The sequence below is a fragment of the Quercus robur genome, chromosome 5, assembly GCF_932294415.1.
Source record: "Quercus robur chromosome 5, dhQueRobu3.1, whole genome shotgun sequence".
Lineage (NCBI taxonomy): Eukaryota > Viridiplantae > Streptophyta > Magnoliopsida > Fagales > Fagaceae > Quercus > Quercus robur.
In genome coordinates, this window is record NC_065538.1 from 76,923,524 (window position 1) to 76,942,967 (window position 19,444).

Below are 19,444 nucleotides of genomic sequence, written 5' to 3' on the forward strand. Positions count from 1 at the left end.
TAATTTTTGTTTTTTTTCATTCTCAACAATGAATTGTCAAATGACCCATGGTTCTTCCCCACTTGTTTAGCTCACTGGTGGATGGAATCGTACACATACAGGTGTATGGTAGCGTAAAGTTGAGTTGGAGAATTTATCAAGAAAATGTTGCATGACAAGGGCGAGGAGAAACAAAAACTTGAAAAAAATAGAAAAGACACACCTAAATACCAGCAACGACCAAAGAGTTGATCCCTAGCGTCTTGCTTTGTAGTGTAAAGGAGATTATTACAACATTGGCATTGGGGGCTCTAAAACTCCCAATTTGCTATTTTAAAACCTCAAACTATAAAAATTAAACTTCAACCAGATGGTTATACTTACATAAAATTGCAACTCAGCTAAAGTAAACTCTTAGCATTCACATCCAAGTTTGTATCAAAGTTGTTATTTTACTATGTCAAAACCTACTTTATCTATCATACCAACCTATTTTACAATATATCCAACATCCCAATTTATAATTATAACATACAACTCATTAAAATAATATAGCTACACAATAAAATAATTTAAAAATGGAGGACAGAGAGTGGACTCAAAAAATAGGGAAGAGAGAGACAATATTTTCACAATAAAAAATTCTTTAAAGCTTGGTTGTAAAAAATTTTGGATATGCACACTTGGATAAAGTAGGTTTTTTATGCATTGGGGTTGTAGAATAGCCATTTTTTTGGGGGGGGGGGGGGTGTGTTTGACAGCCCCCATTGCTAATGCTGCTAATGCTCATTAGCATCCAAGTATCTAAAAATAATACCCTTTTTATCTACTTTACACTACCATTTTACAACTTACACTATGTCCAATTTCTGATTTTTCACATCACAACCAATACTATTCATTTATCTACTCTCTCTCTCTCTCAATGTCTCTCTTTGCTACTAGCAACCATACCAGCAATTAGTTTACAAATCAAGCATCACCACCACGGCACCCAAATCTACAAACCGAAGCCAACCCCACTAATCACCAAAACACTAAAATTAAACAACCACCAAAACACCAAACCAACTCTACTCTTGAAATACCGTACCGCCACCACCACAATTGAAACACCAAACTAAACACTAAAAACAAAAAACTAACAACCGAAACTCAAAGCAACTGCCAAAACTAAGCCTAGAAAACATTGAAACCAAGCCCAACACCACCAATTCAAACCCAACCACCGATTCAGCCACTAATTCAAAACTAACCAACTGATTCAACCCACAACCCCCAATTTAAACCCAAAACCACTGACTCAAACCCATCGAACAATCAGAAACAAAACCTAGTTGCCGCCACCATGCACCTTTTGTCCTCAAAGCTGCCGCCACCTTCTACTAAAGAGAGAGCAATATTTTGGTTTGGTCAAGGAAGGAGAGAGATAGAGAGAGAGGATGAATAAAATATATGAGTTTTATGTTTAGATAAAGTGAACATTGATTTCTAAAAGTAAGAAATCGCTATAGCAAAATTGTAAAAAATTTTAGGTTTAGACACTCGAGTAAAGATGGATTTCAGTGTTTTTGGGTTCTAAAATAACAATTTGGGAGTTTTTCAAACCTAATGCTAAGAGCATCAGCAGTGGGCTTGCCATATGCCAAATGTAATATACATTTGGCATACAAGCCCAACAAATGCTCAGCAATTGGAAGGCCATATGGGAAAAGCCAATTTTTTTTTTTAGATTTAGCTACAGTACCATCTCAAATGTAAGATGGTATTGTAGCTGAATGGTATAAAAAATAATAAGTTTTTAATGCTCTCTCCACGTTTTACCTGGCAATTTCTCTCTCCTCTCTCATTTTTTCTCTTTCTTTTCTCTCTCTTCCTTCTTTGTTTCTCATCCCCTCTCTCTCTCTCTTGCCATTGTCAAGCTTCTCTCTCGGAGCTCACGCCGGATCGAATTTCTAGATCGGCGTAGTGGCGAGGCTGGTGGCGCGACTAAGATGGGCGTGGTGGCTGGAGGTCAGCGCGGTGGAGATTGACATGGAGACTGATGTGGAGATCGGCATAGAGACTGGCATTTGGTGGGTTTGGTGGTGTTGACATGGTGGCCGGTTTCTAGGTTTGGTGGTCGGCATTTGGTTGGTTGGGTTGCTATGGGTTTGCTGGGTTTGTAGTGGGTACTTGGTGCGTTTTATTTTGGGTTTTTGGTTCCGGTGGGATTTTGTTGGGCCGAGGGTAGTGGTGGCGCGGTGGGATCGTTGTTTTGAGAGGGTTGTTGTTGTTGTTGCTGTTGGGGCGTGGTGGTGAAAGAAGAAAGGGGCTTTTGCTTTTTGGGAGGTGGGTCTTCTTCGTCGTCGTCAACGTCAACGTCAGCGTCAACGTTTGGTTGTGTTGACATGGTGGGCGGTTTCTGGGTTTAGTGGCCAGTGTTTGGTTGGTTGGGTTGCTATGGGTTTGCTGGGTTTGTAGTGGGTACTTGGTGGGTTTTATTTTGTTTTTTATTTTTTATTTTGGGTTTTTGGTTTCGGTGGGATTTTGTTGGGCCGAGGGTAGTGGTGGCCAGTGCTAGAGGTTGAGGGAGAAAGAGAAGAAAAGGAAGAGAAAAAAAAATAGTAAAAGAAGGAATAAAAAAGAATATTTAAATAAAATGGGAAAAAAAATAGAGTTTTGAGATGTTGGGTGTATTGTAAAATGGTATGGTATAATTGATAAAGTAGCTTTTCGGGATGGTAAAATAAGATGAGATAGCAAAACCAGTTGTGGATGCTCGAATGCTCTTACTAATAAGACTATAGCAAATGTCTATTTCCTTTTAATGGTTTTTTTAATTTTATCATCTCTCTTTCTCTCAAACCTCACCACCGGTGTCGGTTGTTTTGCATAGAGATTAGCATAGGTCTTTTTGCAGATCACGTGGGTTGTGATGTTGAGATTGGTGTGTTATGGTGGCATGGTAGTGGTAGAGATCGGTTGGAGGTATTAGATTGGCGGTTAATGGGTGTTGGTTTGGTGTAGGTTGTGCGTGCGTGGGTCGTGGATTGTGGTGCAATAGTAGTGGTGTGGGTCATACAATGGTAGCATGGGTCTTGAGATTGGTTTATTAGCATTGGTTTATTAGAGTAGGGTGAACTATGAAATTGGATATTAAAATACATAACTTAGTTTTTTAGTATTTAAACTAACGATTTTTTAAAATACCCAAATGATAATAATCTTAGTAACCATAAGTAGCAAACAAGGAGGATGAGTGAATAGCATTTGGAGAAGCTTTTTAATTGCAAAAACCAAGTAGAGATTTTCAGGTTGAGTTTAATTTTAGTAAGGATTTGAATGGGTTTTACATACTCCAATTAAAATTGTCACATCATATTTTCAATATTAACGGATAACACTTTCCATAGACAATTGATGAAGCGTGAATTCGTCAGTCGAGATGGGCAAATGGAACTCCTTGTCAGCGCGAATGTATCTTCTATGAGGGTCACCGGTGTGGTGCCTACCACAACGCCTCCGATGCCAAAGCTAGAACAGAAAAGCACTTTGTGAAATGAGAATGGAGGAACAAGATAAAAATGGGTACTTTCTTAGAGTGTGAATATATGTACCTTCTGCTAACAATGTGAGGGCTTTATATATGTGATTTTGGTTGCTAGCCATTGGGGTGTTAATGCCTTTCTTAGTAACGCCTCCTGCCCAATAATGGGGCTTTTAATAGGCTCCCAATGGTCTGCTCGGTTGGTTTCGTAACTGCTCAAGTCGCTGGCTGGGTTCATTGAATGATTTTCTTGCCCTCATCAGTGATGACCGATTTCCTCGTCAATAGGGATGACCTCGTCATTAGCGTTGACTTCGTCAAGGGAACGTAAACTCGTCACTCCTATCAGTTGCCCCCCCAGGTTCTGTGGTCATCTGTGACGTGTTATGAGGACCATAGAAGATAAAAAGTTTTCCTAAGTTGTTTGTGACTCTTGGGGTTCTGCTCCGAATTTAATGCATGGTGGCGGCGCAACACGCAATGTGGCCACGTGGCGCGTGCTGATTGAGGGCGTTAATGGCATGACCCTTGGGTTTCCCGCTATTTTTCAGTTTCCTTGGATTTTTGGTTTCAAAACTTTTCTTTTCCTTCACTTTAATTTTTGCTCTGAGTATTATTTTTCTCGTTTATTCCTGCGATTGCTCCGACCTTTCTCCGGCGACGTTTCTCTTCAAATTTTCCTGCCTTCAATCGTTTTACTCTTCAAGGTACGCTACTCTTTTATTCCTCTTTTGTTCCCCTTTCCTCAATAATCTTCTTATGAGTTCCTGATTTTTCTTTTGCCCTTTGCTTTTGTTGTTTTTTGTGTTTGATTTTTGGGTTTTTAGGACTGTATTCCCTTTTCATGGTCAGTTCTGCTGAGGTTAGGGTAGCTTGCCCCTCGGTCTCTTTCTTTTTTGCTCGCTTAGGGGTGGCTTTGGGTGTTTCCGGTGACTTTTTCCCTTTGGTTGGAGACTATATTTTTGAAGGTTGTGGGTTGAGTGTAGTTTTAGGGGAACTATCTCCAATATTAGGCCAGTCACTTGCTTGGTTTGAGGGCGAAACGAAAAGGATGTCGGAGGTGAGATCTAGCGATCTAGAAACTGGGTTGTCGTCCAGCGAAAGCCCGGTGGAAGGCGATACAGCCGTCTTCGTCCCTCGTCAAGTTAGGGCTTTTTACGCCCTTGGAGAGGAGTGTGGGCTGGATGCTAACACCATGGCTAGGTTCAAGGATAGGTTTCAGTTTCCTGCGCGGGTCCGTGTTCGTCAGCCTGGTATTGAGGATTGGGCCTGCCACTTCTTCCCTGGTGAAGTATGCTTCTACAAGGCTGCTTTCACTTGTGGGCTTAGACTACCCATCCATCCGTTGGTGATGGAGCTTTTAGGTTATTTTGGTATTGCTCCCGGGCAACTTATGCCCAATTCATGGAGGATAGTGATCAACTGTATGGAGATATGGTTGGCCGCTAACGAAGATATGATCAAGGTGAGTGAGCTCATCTACCTTTACTGCCTAAAAGAGTCAAAAGAGTATGGGTATTATGAGCTAGTCCCTTGGGCGAGGCGGACTAGAATCGTCAAATGTTTACCCTCGTCATTCAAGTATTGGAAGTCCCATTTCTTTTTCGTGTCTGGGGACGATTTTGAGACCCCTTCTAGCGAGGCTTGGGGTGATATCCTAAAGTTGCTCCGTCGGTGGGGAACCCCAAACTTAGGTGCGTCAATGTTTCTCCTCGTCTGTTAATCTTCATTTTGCATATGTGGTCGTCCCTAATCCCTTTGGTTATTTCTCTTGGCAGTTAAAAGACGCCCCAAGTTAAAGAGCAAGTACCAGGGTCGTGTTGAGAAGGCGATAGAATACGCCAAATCGATTGAAAGTTGGGAGGACCTCGTGGACCCACGGACGCTTGCATTCTATTGCTTAGGCCCTGACCCATCTCCCTACGTCTTGCGCAACATCAATAGTGAGGAAAAGAAGAGTAAGTATTGACTTCATCAGTATTCATTTTCTCGTCTGTACTTGGATCTCTGAGTATTTTTTTTTTTTTTAAGAGATGACAACCAGGTTTAACAAGGACATGTATGCTAAGATGAGGTCCAAGAAGGACGAACCTTTGGCGAACATTGGGAAGAAGGGGGTTCGTATCACGGGGAAGGGTCCATCCGTTCCCCCAGCTACAGACACCACTCCCATCGTCTCTGGAGTTGAGAACGTATGGACGGCTTCTTCGGCTACCTCGGTTGAGGAAATCCCTACCCCTTCCTCCAAAAGGCAATGAGTGTTGGGTAAAGAGAAGGAGAAGGAGAAAATGGGTTCGTCCGTCTGGGATGACGAGGGTGTGGCCGTGGAGCGGACACACGGTGTTGTGAATGCTGAGGACCTCAAGGTCTTTTCTGGAGTGCCCCTCAACGTAGTTGCGAGTCAGCACGTGCATAGGATCGTCCAGGTAAAAACACTTCTGCATTCTCTTTGTTCCCTTTATATGTTTATTTATTTATTTATTTTTTTTTTTACACACTGACGGACTTAGTTTCCTTCATCAGGTGTTGGGAGAGAGCCTTCACCTTGCTTCGGAGTACCTTACACAAGAGGCTAAGGTGGTGTCTCTGGCATCAAGGATGGAGGCTTTGGAGAAGGAGAACTCCACGTTGAAGAAGCAGCTTATTGATTCAATGGACGAAGCTGCCACTCTGAAGGAAAACGCCAAGGCCTTGAATGTCGATCTTAGGGTTGAGCGTCAGCTAAACCTTGAGAAGGACGACCAGCTTCAGGCAACCAAAGAAAAGCTTAAATCCATTGCTGCTAGGTCCGTCGAAGCCTTCCAGGAAACTGAGGAGTACTCCACAGTGCTCTTCAGTTGGTACTTCAAGGGCTTCGAGCTCCTATGGAGGTACCTTATCAAGCATCCTACTAGAGTTGACCTGCCGAGCCTGGACCTTGAAGTGGTGGATCAAGAGATGGCTGTGGACGAGGCTGCCCAGACTTCGGCCCTTAAAGGTGATGCCCCTGGTGATTCCCTTCCATTTAGTGACGTTCCCGCTGCTGACGATCTTTCTGCTGACGTTCCTACTGATGCCCGGACCTGACACTTGTGTAAAATTTTATCTTGTTGTGTATGCCCTTTATGTTTTGGGCTTTTTGATAGCAGTTTTTTTTTTTTTTTTAATCTATTTTGAGAACAATGTTTCTTGGCCCAGTGTTTTATGGGTCTTTAGAAAGAACAAGGATAATTGCCTGCTGTTTTTGGGCTTTAATCGACTTTATGATTTCGCACTTACCTGTTTGGATGATTGTGCTTTTGTTGGTATCTGACATGTTTGTAGTGTTTTGAGTTCGTCCATACCTTGTACTTAGCATAAATTTCTTAGCTGCAGCATAAATTTCTTAGCTGCGATCTCTCCATTCGTCAATGATCTGTTACTTACTCACAACCATTTAGAAGGGCTTGGATACAGCCTAAGTGTTGTTTTGATTTGTTGTAAGGTTCTTGTCCCTTTTCTTTTTCTCCTTTTTTTTTTTTTTTTTGTGGATTTGTCAGTAGCCTGAATCCGTCAAGTGGGATCTTGTCACTTGCACCTGCTAAAGGATTGTGCCTGCGTCAGTGGCTTGTTCCCGTCGAGGCGGGGTCTTCTTACTTGACTTCTACTCATTCAAGGGATATTTGTTGCGTTTATGGCTTCGTTAGTGACTTACATCCGTCAAAGCGGAATCTTATCACTTAGCCATGTTTTGGTGACGTACATCCATTTAAGGAATCTTGTCACTTAGCCATTTTTTGGTGACCTACATCTATTTAAGGAATCTTGTCACTCAGACTTTGTTAGTGATTTACATCCGTCTTGGCGGAATTTTATCACTTAGCTTTTATATGCCTTATACCCGTTGGAGGGATCGTCAATAACTTACATCCGTCAAGGCGGAATCTTGTTACTTAGCTTTTATATGCCTTACGATTGACTAGACCTGCTTACACAAAGATATTAGAGGAATAATTCTTTTATTAACTTCAAGAATGAACATATCCATTTATTACATCTATTGGTGGTACTTTTTTAAATACTCAATGTTGCATGGTCGAGGGAGTCTTTGTCTGTCCATGGTTTCCAAGTGGTAACTGCCTTGTCTTGAGTAGTGAATGACTCGGTAAGGCCCTTCCCATGTGGGACCCAGCTTTCCTTGGGTAGGGTCTTTAGTTGCTGTGGTGGTCTTGCGCAGGACGAGGTCTCCTATGTCCAGTTATCTGAGTTTAACCCTCTTATTGTAGTATTCGACCATCTTCAGCTGGTACTTCGTCATCTTGTTGGATGCATTATCTCTTACTTCGTCCAGACAGTCCAAGTTGAGTCGCAGTTCATCGTCATTGCACCCTTCGTTGAACGTCCCTTGTCTGATGCTTGTTACTCCCACTTCGACTGGGATTACTGCTTCTATGCCATAGGTAAGCCTGAAGGGGGTCTCTCCTGTTGGGGTTCTTGCTGTGGTTCTGTAAGCCCACAGGACATTAGGTAATTCTTCTGGCCAGGCACCCTTCACATCGTCCAGCTTGGTTTTGATAATCTTGAGCAGCGTTCGATTCGTCACTTCCATCTGTCCATTTGCCTGGGAATGCCCCTAGGACGAGAACTGATTCTTGATTCCAAGGTTTGAACAGAAGTCTCTGAAGCCTTAGCTGTCGAACTACCTCCCATTATCTGATATAATCGTCAAGGGAATCCCGAACCTGCAGATTATATTCTTCCACACAAAGCTCCGAATTCTTGCCTCGGTGATCGTTGCTAGAGCCTCTGCTTCAACCCATTTTATGAAGTAATCAATAGCAACAAGTAGGAACTTTACCTGACCTTTACCTTGGGGTAGTGGGCCGACGATGTCGATCCCCCATTGTGCAAACGGCCACGGGGAGGCTATAGTCGTCAGTCTCTCTGCTGGAAGCCGTTGCACATTCCCGTATCACTGGCACTTGTCGCACCTCTTGACGATCTCAACAGCGTCCACCTGCATAGTTAGCCAGAAATATCCTATTCGTACTACCTTGTTCACCAGGGATCTGGGGCCAGCGCGGTCGCCGCAAACTCCTCCATGGATTTCTTCCAGTATGTATCTAGCTTCTTCTTCATCGACACACTTCAAGTAAGGCATAGAGCAACCTCTCTTGTATAAGGCGTCATTAAGGATCGTGAACTTGGCCGCCCTCTTCTTGACCTTTTTAGCTTCTTCTGTGTTCTGAGGGAGGTGCCCGTCCTAAAGGAAGGACATTATGGGTGTTATCCAGCTGTTTGCGCTCTGGATGGTAAATGTTGGGACCTCTTCAATGCTGGGGTGTTTCTAGACCTCCATCGCTAAATCCATGCTAATCTCCCCTTTTTCTGACGACGCTAGTTTCGAGACTTCGTCTGCCCCCATATTCTGACTTCTTGGGATTTGCACGAACTCCACTGTATCGAACTCCCGAGTTAGATGTTTCTTCAGCCTGAGGTACTTCTGCATCCTTTCTTCCTTCACTTCGTACTCCCCTCTGATCTGCCCGATCACTAGCTTCGAATCATTTTGGATTAATAGGTTCTTTACTCCAAGTGCCTTTCCAAGCCTCAATCCCATCAGTATACCCTCGTATTCAACTTCATTGTTGGTAGTCGGAAATTTTAGTTGGATCCCATATCTCAGCACCTCTCCGTCGGGGGTGGTTATGACAACCCCTACTCCCTCCTTCCTTTGGGCTGACGAACCATCAGTTTGTATCGTCCATCTATCAACTCCGTCGGTAAGGCTGTCTTCGTCCGGAAGGGTGAACTCTGCGATGAAGTCCGCTAGAGCTTGCGCCTTGATTGCTATTCTGGGATGGTACTCGATGTCAAATTGACTAAGTTCAATCGCCCACTAGACCATTCTTCCGGCTGCCTCAGGCTTGTTCATTGATTTCTTGATCGGTTGGTCCGTCATTACGAGGATGGGGTTTGCCTGAAAGTATTGCCTTAGCTTGCATGAGGCTACTATTAACGCAAACGCGATCTTTTCAATCCTTGGATACCTGGACTCAGCCCCTTGGAAGGCTTGGCTAACGTAGTAAACTAGGAGCTACTTCGCGCCCTCTTCTCTAATCAGGGCTGCACTTACTGTCGAGGCTGACACTGCCAGGTATAAGTATAGGTCTTCCCCTTCTTTGGACGGGCCTAAGAGGGGTGGATTACTCAGGTAACGCTTTAGTTCCTGGAACGCTGCTTCGCATTCGTCGGTCCAGGCGAAAGCCTGCTTTAAGGTCTTGAAAAAGGGTAGGCATTTGTCTGTAGCTCTAGAGACGAACTTGTTTAAAGCTGCTATCCTTCTTGTGAGTTTTTGAACTTCCTTGACGGTCCTGGGTGACGTCATGTTAATGATGGCTCGTACTTTCTCTGGGTTTGCTTCTATTCCTCTTTGGGACACCATGAATCCTAGGAATTTCCCTGAAGCTACCCCAAAAACACACTTTCCTGGATTCAACCTCATCCGGTATTTTTTGAGGTTGGCAAACATCTCCTTCAGGTCGTCCAGGTGGGTGAGCTCTTCCTTACTCTTGACGAGCATATCGTCCACATATACTTCCATGTTCCTTCCGATCTGTTGGCCGAACATTTTGTTCACCAGCCTCTGGTATGTAGCTCCGGCATTCTTTAATCCGAAAGGCATTACCTTGTAACAATAGAGTCCTTGACTCATGATGAAGGCAGTCTTCTCCTAGTCTTCCTTAACCATCCTTATCTAGTTATATCCCAAGAAAGCGTCCATGAATGTCAGTAACTTGTGCCCGGCTATAGAATCCACAAGCTGGTCTATTCTCGGTAGAGGGAAGCTGTCCTTTGGGCACGCCTTGTTCAGGTCAGTGAAGTCTACACACATCCTCCATTTTCCACTTGCTTTCTTCACTAGGACGACGTTCGCGAGCCACTCAGGATAGTACACTTCCCGGATGGACCCTCTCGCCAATAGTTTGGTAACTTCGTCTGCAATTGCTTGATCTCGTTCTGGGGCGAAGACCCTTTGCCTTTGCTGGACGGGTTTCCGCTCCGGATCCACATTCAACTTATGCTGGATGACTTCTGGAGCTATGCCCGGCATGTCCTCGTGGCTCCATGCGAAGACGTCTATATTCTCTTTAAGGAATTGGATAAGTTTTGTTTTCATCTCAGGGTTTAGCGTCGCCCGGCATGTTCGCTTCTCCTTCAGCCAGTTCCACTATTTCCAGGGCTTCCATTTTGTCTTCGTCCTTCTCTTCAATCATCCATGTGTGGTCCTCCTTCGCAGCCAGGACTACTTGATAACATTCTCTGGCCAGGACTTGATCTCCTTTTACTTCGCCAACACCGTTATTTGTTGGGAATTTCACCTTCAAACAGTAGGTGGACGTGGCCGCTTTCCATTTCTTGAGTGTGGGCCTGCCAATGATGACATTGTAGGATAAGGGACAGTCCACCACAAGGAAGTCTAACTAACGGGTCAATTGCACCGGGTAGGCCCCCACCATTACTGTCAACGTCACTATGCCCTTGGGGTATACCCTGTCTCCACTGAAGCTGACGAGAGGGGAGTCAAACGGGCGCAGTCTCCTTGGATCTTACCTTAGCTGCTGGAAGGCGGGGAGGTAGATGATGTCCGCAGAGCTTCCGTTGTCCACGAGGATTCTCTTGGTATTGAATCCCTCTATATTCAGCATTATGACCAAAGGATCATTGTGGGGTTGCTTCACTCCCCTAGCGTCTCCTTCATTGAAAGACATGTCCCTGTCTGTTCGTCGCTGCTTAGACAGAGGTATGTTGTGGACACTATTTATCTGCCTCTGGTATGCTCTCTTGAGGGATTTAAATGATCCCCCTGAGAATGGCCCTCCTATAATCGTCTTTATCTCCCCGATCACATCCTGCAGAGGTTGGGACGGGCAGTCGTCATCTCGAGAAGAGGACCCATGCTAGTTCTTGTTACCGTCCCTGAACTTACTATATTCTCCCTTCTTCACATATTTCTGTAATTTCCCCTTTCGTTTCAACTCCTCTATCTGCTCCTTTAGGTCTCTACAATCTTCCGTGTTGTGGTCGTGATCTTTGTGGAATCAGCAGTACTTGTTCTTGTCACGGACATTGGGGGATGAGTGCAATGGTCTTGGCCATTTGAGATTATGCTCGTCCTTGATCTGCGTTAAAATTTTGTCAACAGGCATAACTAAAGGAGTAAATCTTACAGTCCAAGGACCTTTATCATCTCTCTTCCTATTCCCGTCATTGTTCCGACGATCTGGACGCTCTCTCTTTTGACCCCTACGGTCATCTTCTTTCTTTGCCTTGTCTCCTAACTACCTTACATCCTTTATGGCTGCTAAAGCATCCTCAGCATTCATGCACTTCTGTGCCTTCAGGAGCATTTCTGCCATCGTTTTTGGTGGATTCTTTGCGAGGGAGGCCACGAGATCTCTGGATCTCAGTCCTGCTTCGAAGGTCGTCAGCTGCACCTTGTCATCGCCTTCGTCCACCTCCAAAGTCTCCTGAATAAAGCGTTTCACGTACGACCTCAGAGTTTCCTTCTCTCCCTGCCTAATAGTGAGTAAGTGGACTGCCGGCCTCTTTGGACGTTGTCCCCCTATGAAATGGCGCAAGAAGGCATTGCTCAACTGCTCGAAGCTATCTACGGACGAAGTCGGCAGCTTTGTGAACCATTCCCTTGCAGCTCCTTTGAGAGTGGTTGGAAAGGACCGACACAGTATTTCGTCCGGTGGCTGTTGAAGACCTAGAGTCATCTTGAAGGTATTAAGGTGATCCTGAGTGTCTCTGAGTCCGTCAAACGGCTCAAGTTGAGGTAAGCGAAACTTCGATAGTATAGGGCATTCAAGTACCGCCGTGGTGAAAGGCGAATCCGTGGCCCTTACCATTTTGTCTACGCTTCGGTCCGTCTTCTCCTTAATGGCGCTCCTCAGTTCGTCCATCTCCTTCCTCATTTCTCGAAGGAGATCTAAATTCTGCTGGTCCGGAGTAATTGGCCTCTGAGGGGTACCCCTCCTGTGGCTATCCCCTTCTCCTTCCAGGTTACCCTTGGAACGATTCTCTTCCTGTTGAGTCTGTTGGACCTGCTGGAGTCGCAGCTTCGTTTCCTGGTTTTGCTTGGTGAGTTCTTCAACGGTGGCTGCAAGGGCTTGAACTTGCTGGGCCAAGGCTGCAGAATCTGGATTGGGTTCCATCTGAATGTAGAGAGTTGATGGAAACTATGTTTTCAAATATAAATCTGAAAATGTCGTTCCCCACAGACGGCGCCAAACTGATGAAGCGTGAATTCGTCAGTCGAGGTGGGCAGATGGAACTCCTTGTCAGCGCGAATGTATCTTCTATGAGGGTCACCGATGTGGTGCCTACCACAACGCCTCCGTTGCCAAAATTAGAACAGAAAAGCACTTTGTGAAATGAGAATGGAGGAACAAGATAAAAATGGGTACTTTCTTAGAGTGTGAATATATCTACCTTCTGCTAACAATGTGAGGGCTTTATATATGTGATTTTGGTTGCTAGCCGTTGGGGTGTTAATGCATTTCTTAGTAACGCCTCATGCCCAATAATGGGGCTTTTAATAGGCTCCCAACGGTCTGCTCGGCTGGTTTTGTAACTGCTCAAGTTGCTGGCTGGCTTCATTGAATGATTTTCTTGCCCTCGTCAGTGATGACCGATTTCCTCGTCGATAGGGATGACCTCGTCATTAGTGTTGACTTCGTCAAGGGAACGTAAACCCGTCACTCCTATCAACAATCTTTTGAGAAAAATTAAAATCCCATACCTTTGGATCTGAATAACCACGAATTTCAACTAGCTAGGCCGCCAAAATCCGTCAGAGATACTATTGAAGTCTAAAAGAGTAGCCAACAGATATGTATTACTCAAGGTTTTGTTTGCTGGTTGGAAAAAGACTTCAAGAATAAAAATTAGAGGAATGATAATGCTACAAATTTTTTTTTACAAACTGTTAACTTAGTGAGTAATTATTGGCAAATAAAAAAATAATGTTAATAAATGATAAGATGAAAACCAATAAGAATTTTTGCCACATCAATTATTTGTAAAAATGTTATAAAACAATTTATGGATATAACATAACTTTAAAAAACTATATTATATTGTTGAAGGTGGAAACCGAAAAACCCATAGTCTCCCATTGTCGCCTCTACTCTTTGATTCTTTTCCAAATCCCAAGCGCCATTTTGGAGAAAATAAAATTTATCAAGTGTTTTTTCATTTGCTTCAGTTTGCCTTCGTCCTTAACCCTCTCGAAAGTCGAATCTTTAATACTACTAGCCCCAAGCTAATTATGTAGAGACAGTATCCCCCAAAATAAATGTATAGAGACAGGAAAATGAAGGTAAAGGATGAAAGAGAGCCGTTGTTGGTGATGGGCCTTGAGAAGATAAATCATAGTTATTGGTCTGGTCCAAGAGAAAGAGCGGATAGGTATTGATTGTATGGCAGGCTCTATACTCTAGCTTAGTTTGTGACTAGTTGGAAAGGCACACTGGGTTTAGAGTGTATGCACTCTCAAGTAATTGTAATTCAACTTAGCAATTAATTACATTCAGCATAGATTATCAACAACTACAACAGAAGCCTTGGAAGTAAAACGGGCAACTGAAGCTAACAAAGTGTGATGTAGAAGGAGACGTGCACTGTGCATGTATATGATGGGATCCATCTCCATATTTTTTGTGTTATGTCAGCTAGTATAATTTTGATGTACGATGGGGCATCATCTCAATACATTGTGGTGTCTATATACATGTTTGGCATCATTTTGTCGGTGTTCAATGAAAGTTCATTTTAATTAGTTGATAAAAAATATATATATAATCCTAATAATCTAAGATAATAAAGAGAATAATGACAGGACCACACCCTTCGTCAATCAGTTTTAATCACTCTAATGAGCACAATCTACTCTATCAAACTCTAAGAGCCGTTAGGGACAATGTGTCTAAACACATTATTTCAATTTTTAAACAACATTTTACACAATTTTTTCACATCCACACATCCTGACACATATTTTTTAAAAAAATTAGTTAACAAAACATCGTTACCACCCCTAATCACTCTACTTAGCTCAACCTACTCTATCAAAATCACTTTAATTAGCTTAACCCCAAAAATACTCTTACATGGCTAAACAAATACAAGACAAACGTATGAACCACGACTATGAATTTCACTTCCATAAGCCAACTTCAAACAATCAAAACCTAATCTCAACTATTGTACTAGGAGTTCTTAGAAAAATCAATTGAGTTTCTTCTTTACCAAAATTATGCCTGGGTTTGAAAAACAAAGCACCTAAACATGGAGGTATCATCAAAAGCACACAATTCAAACACACAATTCATAGCACAAATATATACTTAACAAACATAGCAACATCATCAAATTTATTTAAAGGCCACATCAGGGCCATAGACATAATAATATAAATATAAAAGAGTTTTAGATGTTTCCACCATTAAAGCAGAAACAATTAAACAGAACCATAAATCATAAAACAACAATTTTCAATCATAAAAAGCAGGGCTTTTTCACTCCTCAGAAAGCACCACCACGGAGACGGAGGACAAGGTGAAGGGTGGACTCCTTCTGGATGTTGTAGTCAGCAAGGGTGCGGCCATCCTCCAGCTGCTTTCCTGCAAAGATCAACCTCTGCTGGTCTGGTGGGATCCCCTCCTTGTCCTGGATCTTCGCCTTCACGTTGTCGATGGTATCCGAACTCTCCACCTCCAAAGTGATGGTCTTTCCGGTGAGGGTCTTAACGAAGATCTGCATACCACCACGGAGACGGAGGACAAGGTGAAGTGTCGACTCCTTCTGGATGTTGTAGTCGGCAAGGGTGCGCCCGTCCTCGAGCTGCTTCCCGGCGAAGATCAGCCTCTGCTGGTCCGGTGGGATGCCCTCCTTGTCCTGGATTTTAGCCTTCACGTTGTCGATGGTGTCGGAGCTCTCGACCTCCAAGGTGATGGTTTTGCCGGTGAGGGTCTTGACGAAGATCTGCATGCCACCGCGGAGACGGAGGACGAGGTGGAGGGTGGACTCCTTCTGGATGTTGTAGTCGGCGAGGGTGCGGCCGTCCTCGAGCTGCTTTCCGGCGAAGATGAGCCTCTACTGGTCCGGTGGGATGCCTTCCTTGTCCTGGATCTTGGCCTTGACGTTGTCGATGGTGTCGGAGCTCTCGACCTCGAGGGTGATGGTCTTTCCTGTCAAGGTCTTGACGAAGATCTGCATGCCACCGCGGAGACGGAGGACGAGATGGAGGGTGCTTTCCTTCTGGATGTTGTAGTCGGCGAGGGTGCGGCCGTCCTCGAGTTGCTTTCCGGCGAAGATCAGCCTTTGCTAGTCTGGGGGGATTCCTTCCTTGTCTTGGATCTTAGCCTTGACGTTGTCGATGGTGTCTGAGCTCTCGACCTCGAGAGTGATGGTCTTGCCTGTCAAGGTTTTCATGAAGATTTGCATCTATCAACAACAACAATAACGATATGAGATTACGATACGACGCCGTCTTGCTGGATGCATTATCTCTTACTTCGTCCAGACAGTCCAAGTTGAGTCGCAGTTCATCGTCATTGCACCCTTCGTTGAACGTCCCTTGTCTGACGCTTGTTACTCCCACTTCGACTGGGATTACTGCTTCTGTGCCATAGGTAAGCCTGAAGGGGGTCTCTCCTGTTGGGGTTCTTGCTGTGGTTCTGTAAGCCCACAGGACATTAGGTAATTCTTCTGGCCAGGCACCCTTCGCATCGTCCAGCTTGGTTTTGAAAATCTTGAGCAGCGTTCGATTCGTCACTTCCATCTGTCCATTTGCCTGGGGATGCCCCGGGGACGAGAACTGATTCTTGATTCCAAGGTTTGAACAGAAGTCTCTGAAGCCTTAGCTGTCGAACTACCTCCCATTATCTGATATAATCGTCAAGGGAATCCCGAACCTGCAGATTATATTCTTCCACACAAAGCTCTGAATTCTTGCCTCGGTGATCGTTGCTAGAGCCTCTGCTTCAACCCATTTTATGAAGTAATCAATAGCAACAAGTAGGAACTTTACCTGACCTTTACCTTGGGGTAGTGGGCCGACGATGTCGATCCCCCATTGTGCAAACGGCCACGGGGAGGCTATAGTCGTCAGTCTCTCTGCTGGAAGCCGTTGCACATTCCCGTATCGCTGGCACTTGTCGCACCTCTTGACGATCTCAACAGCGTCCACCTGCATAGTTAGCCAGAAATATCCTATTCGTACTACCTTGTTCACCAGGGATCTGGGGCCAGCGCGGTCGCCGCAAACTCCTCCATGGATTTCTTCCAGTATGTATCTAGCTTCTTCTTCATCGACACACTTCAAGTAAGGCATAGAGCAACCTCTCTTGTATAAGGTGTCATTAAGGATCGTGAACTTGGCCGCCCTCTTCTTGACCTTTTTAGCTTCTTCTGTATTCTGAGGGAGGTGCCCGTCCTAGAGGAAGGACATTATGGGTGCCATCCAGCTGTTTGCGCTCTGGATGGTAAATGTTGGGACCTCTTCAATGCTGGGGTGTTTCTAGACCTCCATCGCCAAATCCATGCTAATCTCCCCTTTTTCTGACGACGCTAGTTTCGAGACTTCGTCTGCCCCCATATTCTGACTTCTTGGGATTTGCACGAACTCCACTGTATCGAACTCCCGAGTTAGATGTTTCGTCAGCCTGAGGTACTTCTGCATCCTTTCTTCCTTCACTTCGTACTCCCCTCTGATCTGCCCGATCACTAGCTTCGAATCATTTTGGATTAATAGGTTCTTTGCTCCAAGTGCCTTTCCAAGCCTCAATCCCATCAGTATACCCTCGTATTCAACTTCATTGTTGGTAGCCGGAAATTTTAGTTGGACCCCATATTTCAGCACCTCTCCGTCGGGGGTGGTTATGACAACCCCTACTCCCCCCCTCCTTTGGGCTGACGAACCATCAGTTTGTATCGTCCATCTATCAACTCCGTCGGTAAGGCTGTCTTCGTCCGGAAGGGTGAACTCTGCGATGAAGTCCGCTAGAGCTTGTGCCTTGATTGCTATTCTGGGATGGTACTCGATGTCAAATTGACTAAGTTCAATCACCCACTAGACCATTCTTCCGGCTACCTCAGGCTTGTTCATTGATTTCTTAATCGGTTGGTCCGTCATTACGAGGATGGGGTTTGCCTGAAAGTATTGCCTTAGCTTGCATGAGGCTACTATTAACGCAAACGCGATCTTTTCAATCCTTGGATACCTGGACTCAGCCCCTTGGAAGGCTTGGCTAACGTAATAAACTAGGAGCTGCTTCGCGCCCTCTTCTCTAATCAGGGCTGCACTTACTGCCGAGGCTGACACTGCCAGGTATAAGTATAGGTCTTCCCCTTCTTTGGACGGGCTTAAGAGGGGTGGATTGCTCAGGTAACGCTTTAGTTCCTGAAACGCTGCTTCGCATTCGTCGGTCCAGGCGAAAGCCTTCTTCAAGGTCTTGAAAAAGGGTAGGCATTTGTCTGTAGCTCTGGAGACGAACTTGTTTAAAGCTGCTATCCTTCTTGTGAGTTTTTGAACTTCCTTGACGGTCCTGGGTGACGTCATGTTAATGATGGCTCGTACTTTCTCTGGGTTTGCTTCTATTCCTCTTTGGGAGACCATGAATCCTAGGAATTTCCCTGAAGCTACCCCAAAAACACACTTTCCTGGATTCAACCTCATCTGGTATTTTTTGAGGTTGGCAAACATCTCCTTCAGGTCGTCCAGGTGGGTGAGCTCTTCCTTACTCTTGACGAGCATATCGTCCACATATACTTCCATGTTCCTTCCGATCTGTTGGCCGAACATTTTGTTCACCAGCCTCTGGTATGTAGCTCCGGCATTCTTTAATCCGAAAGGCATTACCTTGTAACAATAGAGTCCTTGACTCATGATGAAGGCAGTCTTCTCCTAGTCTTCCTTAACCATCCTTATCTAGTTATATCCCAAGAAAGCGTCCATGAACGTCAGTAACTTGTGCCCGGCTATAGAATCCACAAGCTGGTCTATTCTCGATAGAGGGAAGCTGTCCTTTGGGCACGCCTTGTTCAGGTCAGTGAAGTCTACACACATCCTCCATTTTCCACTTGCTTTCTTCACTAGGACGACATTCGCGAGCCACTCAGGATAGTACACTTCCCGGATGAACCCTGCCGCCAATAGTTTGGTAACTTCGTCTGCAATTGCTTGATTTCGTTTTGGGGCGAAGACCCTTTGCCTTTGCTGGACGGGTTTCCGCTCCGGATCCACATTCAACTTATGCTGGATGACTTTTGGAGCTATGTCCGACATGTCCTCGTGGCTCCATGCGAAGACGTCTATATTCTCTTTAAGGAATTGGATAAGTTTTGTTTTCATCTCAGGGCTTAGCGTCGCCCGGCATGTTCGCTTCTCCTTCAGCCAGTTCCACTATTTCTAGGGCTTCCATTTTGTCTTCGTCCTTCTCTTCAATCATCCATGTGTGGTCCTCCTTCGCAGCCAGGACGACTTGATAACATTCTCTGGCCAGGACTTGATCTCCTTTTACTTCGCCAACACCGTTATTTGTTGGAAATTTCACCTTCAAACAGTAGGTGGACGTGGCCGCTTTCCATTTGTTGAGTGTGGGCCTGCCAATGATGACATTGTAGGATAAGAGACAGTCCACCACAAGGAAGTCTAACTAACGGGTCAACTGCACCGGGTAGGCCCCCACCATTACTGTCAATGTCACTATGCCCTTGGGGTATACCCTGTCTCCACTGAAGCTGACGAGAGGGGAGTCAAACGGGCGTAGTCTCCTTGGATCTTACCTTAGCTGCTGGAAGGCGGGGAGGTAGATGATGTCCGCAGAGCTTCCGTTGTCCACGAGGATTCTCTTGGTATTGAATCCCTCTATATTCAGCATTATGACCAAAGGATCATTGTGGGGCTGC

At 44.8% G+C, this 19,444-nt stretch overlaps 1 long non-coding RNA gene and 1 pseudogene across 2 annotated transcripts; both read right to left on the minus strand.

The window, feature by feature from the left end:
* Positions 1–7,468: 7,468 nt before the first annotated feature.
* LOC126727185 (uncharacterized) lies at positions 7,469–19,270 on the minus strand. The gene is made up of 2 exons (XR_007656174.1): positions 19,090–19,270; positions 7,469–10,848 (listed from the first exon to the last, which is right to left on the minus strand). It is a non-coding gene; the product is annotated as an uncharacterized LOC126727185 (long non-coding RNA).
* On the minus strand, positions 14,878–15,994 carry LOC126727184 (polyubiquitin 3-like; annotated as a pseudogene). The gene has a single exon (XR_007656173.1). The product of XR_007656173.1 is annotated as a polyubiquitin 3-like (transcript).
* Positions 19,271–19,444: the final 174 nt, after the last annotated feature.